Raw genomic sequence first — 7619 nt, 5'->3', positions numbered from 1 at the left:
TGAGAAATGGAAGAGATTTTGTCGGTGAAGCTGTTAAGGGTCATCAATGCTGATCCCCAAATTTCTTCCCAAATCTGCATGTTCAATAACTGACAATTCTAAGTTGAGTGTGGAGCATTCCTGTACAGAAGCAGAGGCAGAAAAGATCTGGACTTCTGTCTTTAAGAGATAAAATTGAGGATATTAACCTTTCATCAAAGCAGAGATGTCTCTGAGACAGACAGATAACACTGTCTATTGTCTGGTGGAAGAGCTGTTTACCATCAGATAGAAAGGATGAAAAAAAAATGTGAGCGAATGATAGGGCTTAAAGATGTGGCCAAAAGAAAATGGGGGCCTGTGGATCACCAGTGGAGAAGCGGTGGGGGCTGGCTTCCTCCTGCTGCCAGAATTCTTTACAAGTTTGCAGAGATAAATAGGAATAGGATCTAAGCCAGTCCAAAACTGTGCCAGAGAGTTCATTAGGCTCAAAAACTAGGATTTGGTGATTTACTCTTTCGGAGGCAACAGAAAGATCAAGAAGGATTAACACAAAGGCTTCTCCTGCAGCTTCCTGCTGATACCAATGTAACAGACAATCCCTCTCTAAAAAAAGAGCAAAAAATCGTATTTCTGTTTTCTAGAAAACATACAAATAAAGGATTTTAAAAGGTGGTAAATGCTGTGAAAGCAGCCGATATTGGTTTCACCAAAGTATCCAGTCAGCTCTAAAAGAAAGAAAGTAAAATGAGACTTTGATGTAGAGGTGATTCCCGCTGTTTCAGTGACATGATAAATGGTTCAAATGACTGAAACACCCTTGTTGTAAAGCTGAGAATTTGAATTCACCTGTATGTCAAAAGATAAAGTAATTAGTTACTCTTTAAAAGTAATTTACTTAAACTGGAGATGACAAATAAGAATAATCAAATTCACTTTCTTTATAAACTTAAAGCTAAGTCTCAAGTCTATGCATGTAGGACTTAAAGACGCACTCCAACTATATTTTTTATTTATTTTTTTTGTATTGTAAAATCATTCTAAGTGGACTTTTATTTATTTTTATATAGTTTAAAGGCAAAATGAAAAAGCTTTTTTTTTTTTTTTTTAAGAACATTGCTTCGCAGCAGGAGCACATTAGAAATGCATCTCTGGGTTGTAGATGGGACTGTTGGCGCAGACGTAAGTAAGCCTGCGTTAAAATCCAACCCACTGTCTCCCGTTTTCTCACAGCTCCATACAACCCCAACTCCCAAAACTTGAGCTTTTTCGTTCCGCAAATTTCCATCTTCTCCTGATCCAACACAATTTTAATAAGAAATACTCAGAAATCCAGTTTTGATCTTAAATTAATTTAAATATGTTGTACAAAACATGTTAAAAATACAATTTCCATGGAATTGGGTCTTTAAGTGTGACTCCCAATGTGGAAAACTGCTCCAATTATTTTGATCTTCAAACGAGCTTCAACCTACAAACCAAAGGGCTTTCCCTTGATATGCACAAGAGATTGACACCTGTTTACCCCATTTGTTGTCGCTCATATAAACACAAAAATGGTCTGTTTCTGTCAGTGATAGAAAAAAAAAGCTTTTGTGCAATGATTCACACACACCATTTTCTACAACCAGAGAAGGCAGTCAACATCTGTGTCTCTGTGTGGGATAAACAAGCTCTGCACTTATGCAATACCAGCTCTCTGCAGAGTAAAATGTGTCTTTTAGAGAAATCTGCTCATGCTGTCCAGATAACAGACAATCCAGGACAACTTTCTGAACAGATCTTTGTCAGTGAAAATAAAATCAAGCACCTCAATGTTGTTTAGATGAATCCAAAATAGCTCCAGGGACTCCAAGATACATGTCAAGCAGACAAAAAACAGGCTTGTTAAACTCAAACTCTACGGATCAATTTAAAGATCATTTTAAAACTAAAAAATGTACGAAACAAAATGCAATCCTGCAGCCGCTCCATTCTCTGACAGGAGTCTGCAGGTCTGGTCATTACAGATTGCACCTGGCACCTTCCTCCAGAGCTGATCTTTAGCCAGTTTTTGTCAAACTGTAGCTTGACAAATACTGACTAAACTCCCTGTCAGTGGGTAAATCGCCCGCAGGAGTCTGACAAATACCTTCAGAGGCCTTCGTGACAGCACAGTTTGAGAGGGAACATTGGACTTGAGAAATGGAAAAAAGTCCACAAATGAGATGAAACAGGGAGGTTTTTCCAAAACCCGTATTTATTCCCATTATAAAAATTATCCACAGATACTACATTTTTTACTCAATTATGCCTTCACTTTTTAATTCTTTTATCAAACAGACCCAATTTATTTAGATCTGTGACAAAAACTTAAATTAGAAAACTCTTGTGTCATAATCATTTTTTGTTGACCGAGCAAAACACGGATCTTTCCACACAGTTCAGCCTAATAAAAGCTCAACTACCCTATTTAATTGTCCTGTCATTTTTCACTCCCCTAATCTTAAGATCGCTATTTAATTATCTTTTGCCAACATTAGTGGAAAATTAAAGATTTTTTTAAGGTCAGATCTTCTGCCTCAGAGCTGCCACCTTCATGAAAATCAGATGAGTAGACTTCTTGGTAAGGTCATGAAACAGATAAAGTCATGTTGCAATAGATGGCATCAGACGGAGAATTACACATGATCAGAAAGCAGTTATCCGCTAGAATAAAACCAAAAGCCAAAGAAGAATCACTTCAGAAAATAGGACAACCTGACGCTTGTGTCAATACCATAGGTTTTTTAAACTTTAAAGATCCACTCCAATGAAACGTGTTTTTGGTGTTTTTAACATGTTTTTGTGGCACTTTTCTCCTAATGGTGGACAAATATGAAGACAATTAAGATTAAAACTGTAATTCTGAGTATGTTTTTGTTCAAATCATTGTGAATCAGGAGATGACGAAAAACTGCATTTTAAAAAAGCTTGTAGTTGTGACGTACAAACTACAAAAGGTGAGACAAAAGCTCCCTCCATAGCGATGCAGCCACTTAGATCTACGTATATCTTCGTTTTGAGCTCTCAAAACTGTACGACTAGATAGCTCTGATATTGCTCGCCATTTTTGTTATACCGTTAATGTTAGATGGCAGTTGTGAGGGGCTGTAAGCTAGCAGGGATACAAAGGGATGATGGGAAGGCTGACTCTGCACCAACGGTCCTGCCATCAGTTCAAAGGCAAATTTCTAATGAACTGCTGCCGCTCTGCAGAAACTATGTCCTGGAAAACGACACAGGTTTTTTTTATTTTGGCCCAAAACGGAATAATCATAATTAAAAAAAACACTGGGAACATTTTCACAGTAGATTACAAGATGATTGGATCAGGACTTGAAATGACTGACAGAGTATAACATGTTTTCTTGGCATTTCTCTATTTTTCCAAGTCTTACCTTAAAAAGGCCAGATTTTTTTAAGAGACTTATCCATGTGCACTTCAACTACCCTACTGTGCAAACATTTAGTTTTTATCTTTAGCTATAAAAACGTGATAATTTTGATTAAAAAAACATCTTATGATGGTCATAAACATCAAAGCCTTCAGAAATAAAATGGTAAAATCCATCTTTGTTTTGAGGTTACTTTCTTATTTTAGTCCTTTCTAACCCTTTGATATTTGAAATATTGAAGGTTTCATACTGACTTTACTGTGAATGGTTGGCAGTCTCCAAAGCTCTTTCTAAGACATGAATATATTCACTTTAGACAAACGTCACACTTTAATTCTACAGCTTTCTTTCAGCTATTTTATCAGAATATCATTGCAAGTTATTCATTGTTTACTGGCTCACAGCGCCTCTAGTGGCAAGTGCTAGTAATGTTTTGTGTTTGTACATTTGCAGTTGATACATAGTAACAATACTGAGCCTCTGGTATACTGAATAACAGAAGGTAGAAATCCTGCATTTTTTAGAGACAATTCATTTACATGAACTTTTTTTCTTGGTTTTATTATTTTTTTTTCTACATCATATTTTAGCCGTACTTAGTAGGGCAGTCTCAGTTAGCCTCAGGGCTTTGCTCTTTGTCTTGTTTCACATCAAAACTGTAATGTCACTTGACCTTTATGACTTTGTGTCATCCTTGAATTAGTTATTACTCGAGTGGAGTTTAAGCTCCAGGCGACGTTGCATTAACTGGATCAACTTAAATCCAGAGTCAGTGAAGCATGATGTGAGTCACCTGTTCATCAGTGAGTTGTGCTGTTGGGTAGTAGAATGTCACACCATAAATTTAAAAAAAAAGAGTACACAAGAAAGTTTAAAGTAAAAGTATTACTGTTGCTGACATTTATTTTATTTTTTAATTGGTAACGTATGGACCTCCTGAAAATATATTGATTGGATTTGAATGTTGTGGAACTTCAAAATTAAGATGAAAACCTCAAGGCAGCACTTGTTTTTCTTTTGTTTGTTTATCTTGTCAAAGATTTCTTTTTTCCCTCTGGATACGCATGAACAGAAAAGACACACTTTCTAATTCACAGCCTTAGTGTGAATGTGAGATGTGTTTAATATTTTCAGAAAATATATAAATGAGTCATTTAACACTGAGTGCCATAATCAATACAGGCTGCTGATGCAAAAACCTCTCTGAAACAATGATTGATGATTTGCAGTCATGCTAACGTCTCTGACTGCTGAAGCAGATTCCTTTCTCGTTGTAAATCAATACAACACCTTTGATTGTCTTATCTGACAGAATCCTCATTGATTCATGAATAAAACTGTGTTTTTGTTTTATTATCTGGAAGATCAGGTTTTAAAATAAACTGTTTTTGTTGTGAACGTTCAACCAGTGAGATCCATCCATTTTCTTAACCTGCTTTATCTTTTTAGGGGTCAAAGAGTTGCTGGAGCCTTTCCTGACTGTTGGCTGAGGGTGGGGTACACCCTGAGTAGGTCACATGGCACAATCACTTCCACATGCACACCCTACAACAATATATTGTGTTTTAAATAAAATGATATCACAAAATGCTAGGTATTTAATGGGATAAGAAATAAAAACACCTTCATAGAGCAAATATTGTTCTCTGTGAGTTGAGGAGTTTTCTGAGTCATTTATTCAAGAGAATGCTACTTCATTTGATGCACAAACAGCAATAACTTGGAGAAATCAGAGCAAGGATCAACATGTGAAACAAGTTAAAAGGATCCAGGCAGTGAAGCTGCTGATTACCGCAGCTTTTAATTAAGGAGCCAAACTGCTGCAGCCTGCTAGCTTCATTAGAGCAACTTTAACAGACTTTTGCTTTTTTAATTGTGATGTGTTGCCAAAAGAATTAACTAAGTTAAATGAGTCACGGTTAACTTAAATGTTAATGGCGGAGACAGCTGCGCTCGGAGGAATGTGCAAACAAACACCTACATGGAGTTTACAGAGCTGTACTGTCATGGTGTTCATTTAATTTTCATTTCACTCATTAGAAACATGCAGGGAGAGTTTTGCCTCTAACAATATCATGATTTTTTTTATTTGTTTGTTTGTTTGTTTGTTTAATTCATGATCATTATCATTTATTTACACAGCATGCAATTAAGCTGCATGTTCGGTGTGGCGGTTAGCACCATTGCCTTCACAGCAAGTTTTTGGTTTCATGGCCCAGCTGGGCCTCGATGGGTGTGTGCATGTTTTCTGCAGGTCTGTGGGGATTTTCTATCAGGTTTTCATTACAAAAATATGCATTTTAGAGTTGTTGGTGATTCTTCTGAAAGTGTAGCCGTTTGTGTATAGTGATGAGCCTAAACAGCTTAGTGTCAGGCAATGAAATGCAAATATTATTGACTAAAACCATCTCTTTTTGGCAATTTTTTAAAAATATTCTACTCAAAATAACGTCAGAATTGCTTAACAAAAAACAAAATCAATCCTCATTACAGATTAATTTTTATTTGGCAAAATATGTTTGAAAAAGAATAAGGAGGAAAAAAATAAATTGCTTTTGACCCTTAATTAAACTTTAAAGGATTATAATTAATGGGTTTTCATTTTCATGTGCGTGCATTTTTGTTGTGTGAAGTGTTTTGTGCACTGTCAAACCCTGTTGTTTTCAGCCGCTAATGAAGGTGGAGCACACTTCCAACGGAAGCCGCCTTTGTAAGGTGCTGAGGAGATTGCAGGAAGGGTTTTGTCAAACGTTCCTGCTCGGTTACCCTCCTTTAAACCCTCCATCCCAGTCGTTACTCATAGTGTTATGTCTTCACGCATACAATTGCCCTTATGTCTCCTTACAGCTGCATCCCTCTTCTCTTTTCATTAGCCGGGAAGAGCTTTAGTGGATGGTAACCAGTTGACCGTTTGTGTGTGTGTGTGCGCTTACATGTATGTTTTTCTCTTTAGCCTCAGTCTTCCGGGAGAACAAGCAGAGCTGTGTCTTTAAAAGCAGCTCATTAGTGGGTCCACTTGGACCCCACACATCTCTTTCCTTTTCCACAGCTGGTTCTGGATGCATTAAGCCACTGATGCTCCCTTCTTCTAATGGAGCATAACGAAAGACTCTGAGCCGCTCATGTTGGCTCTCCTTTTAATTATCCTCCTACATCCAACTCAAACCGCAGCACCAAGCACTTGCAGTTTCATAAAAAAACCAATGCGTTTGCAGTCACAGTCGGCTACATGTAAGAAAAATAAGGCAGACATGACTGATTAAAACGTTCAGCAAGTGCATTAAATCTAGTTTTATCATTAGACAGTGAACAATGTGCTCTGCGCTCACAGTCCACTAATCAACTGATCTCAAACCAGCCTTTAATTAACTGCCCTAAGGGGATGAATAGTGGAGTTTCTTTTAAGTGCACGTACCTGCTTGGACATAAAATTGCCACACAGCAGATTTAAAATGTATTTCTGTCAATTTTGAGTAATCCAGTTTGTCCCAACAGTGATATGAAACTCGCTCTCCAATATTAGCCACATGGTGAGAAAGTATGTAGGACTGCTGACTAAATAATCCTGAATATGAGTCTGCCACAACTCTGAGGAAGTTTTCTTAGAGAACATTTAGTATTTTTTTCAGTCATAAGCTAATAAGAACACAGAGGGGTGCTTTCACTCAGTGAAATGTGTAAATGTAACTTCATGGCCTTACAGTAGTTTTATTTATTTATTTTTTTGGCTGTCTCCACTGGCATGAACCCCATGACATCGCCTAGAACGGTCTTGAGGGCCACCATCCGACATGTTTTCCAACTAACTTGCCACTTTAGCTTAAAACTGGCACCTGATCCAGTTGATCTACAGCAGGAAGGGCCGGATGTTGGCCATGGAAGCCTGGAGTCTGATACCCCTGGTTGAACTAAATATCTTCTTACCTGAACCAAGTCATCTAGGCACCCTCACTGACTCCGCCCTCAGCGACTGCTGGTCCGTCACCAATAGACCAGAGCCATTCTTCAGCTTTGAAATAAAATAAAACTCTGTGACCGACACGGGTCTGCTTGCTCTGTCCCTCATTTTTAGGTTTGTTTAAAAAGGAAAAATGGTCATCGAAAAGAAATCATATAATATATATTTTTTAAAATGCTTCAATAAAGTTTTTGTTTTTTTTTAAGAACATCAGAGTAATTTACATAGATTCAAGGCCACACTGGAAAAACAACCCCCTTTGAAAA

Source organism: Oryzias melastigma, linkage group LG10 (assembly GCF_002922805.2).
Source record: "Oryzias melastigma strain HK-1 linkage group LG10, ASM292280v2, whole genome shotgun sequence".
Lineage (NCBI taxonomy): Eukaryota > Metazoa > Chordata > Actinopteri > Beloniformes > Adrianichthyidae > Oryzias > Oryzias melastigma.
The sequence above is the reverse complement of the archived record's forward strand: the minus strand, read 5'-3'. Positions refer to the sequence as shown.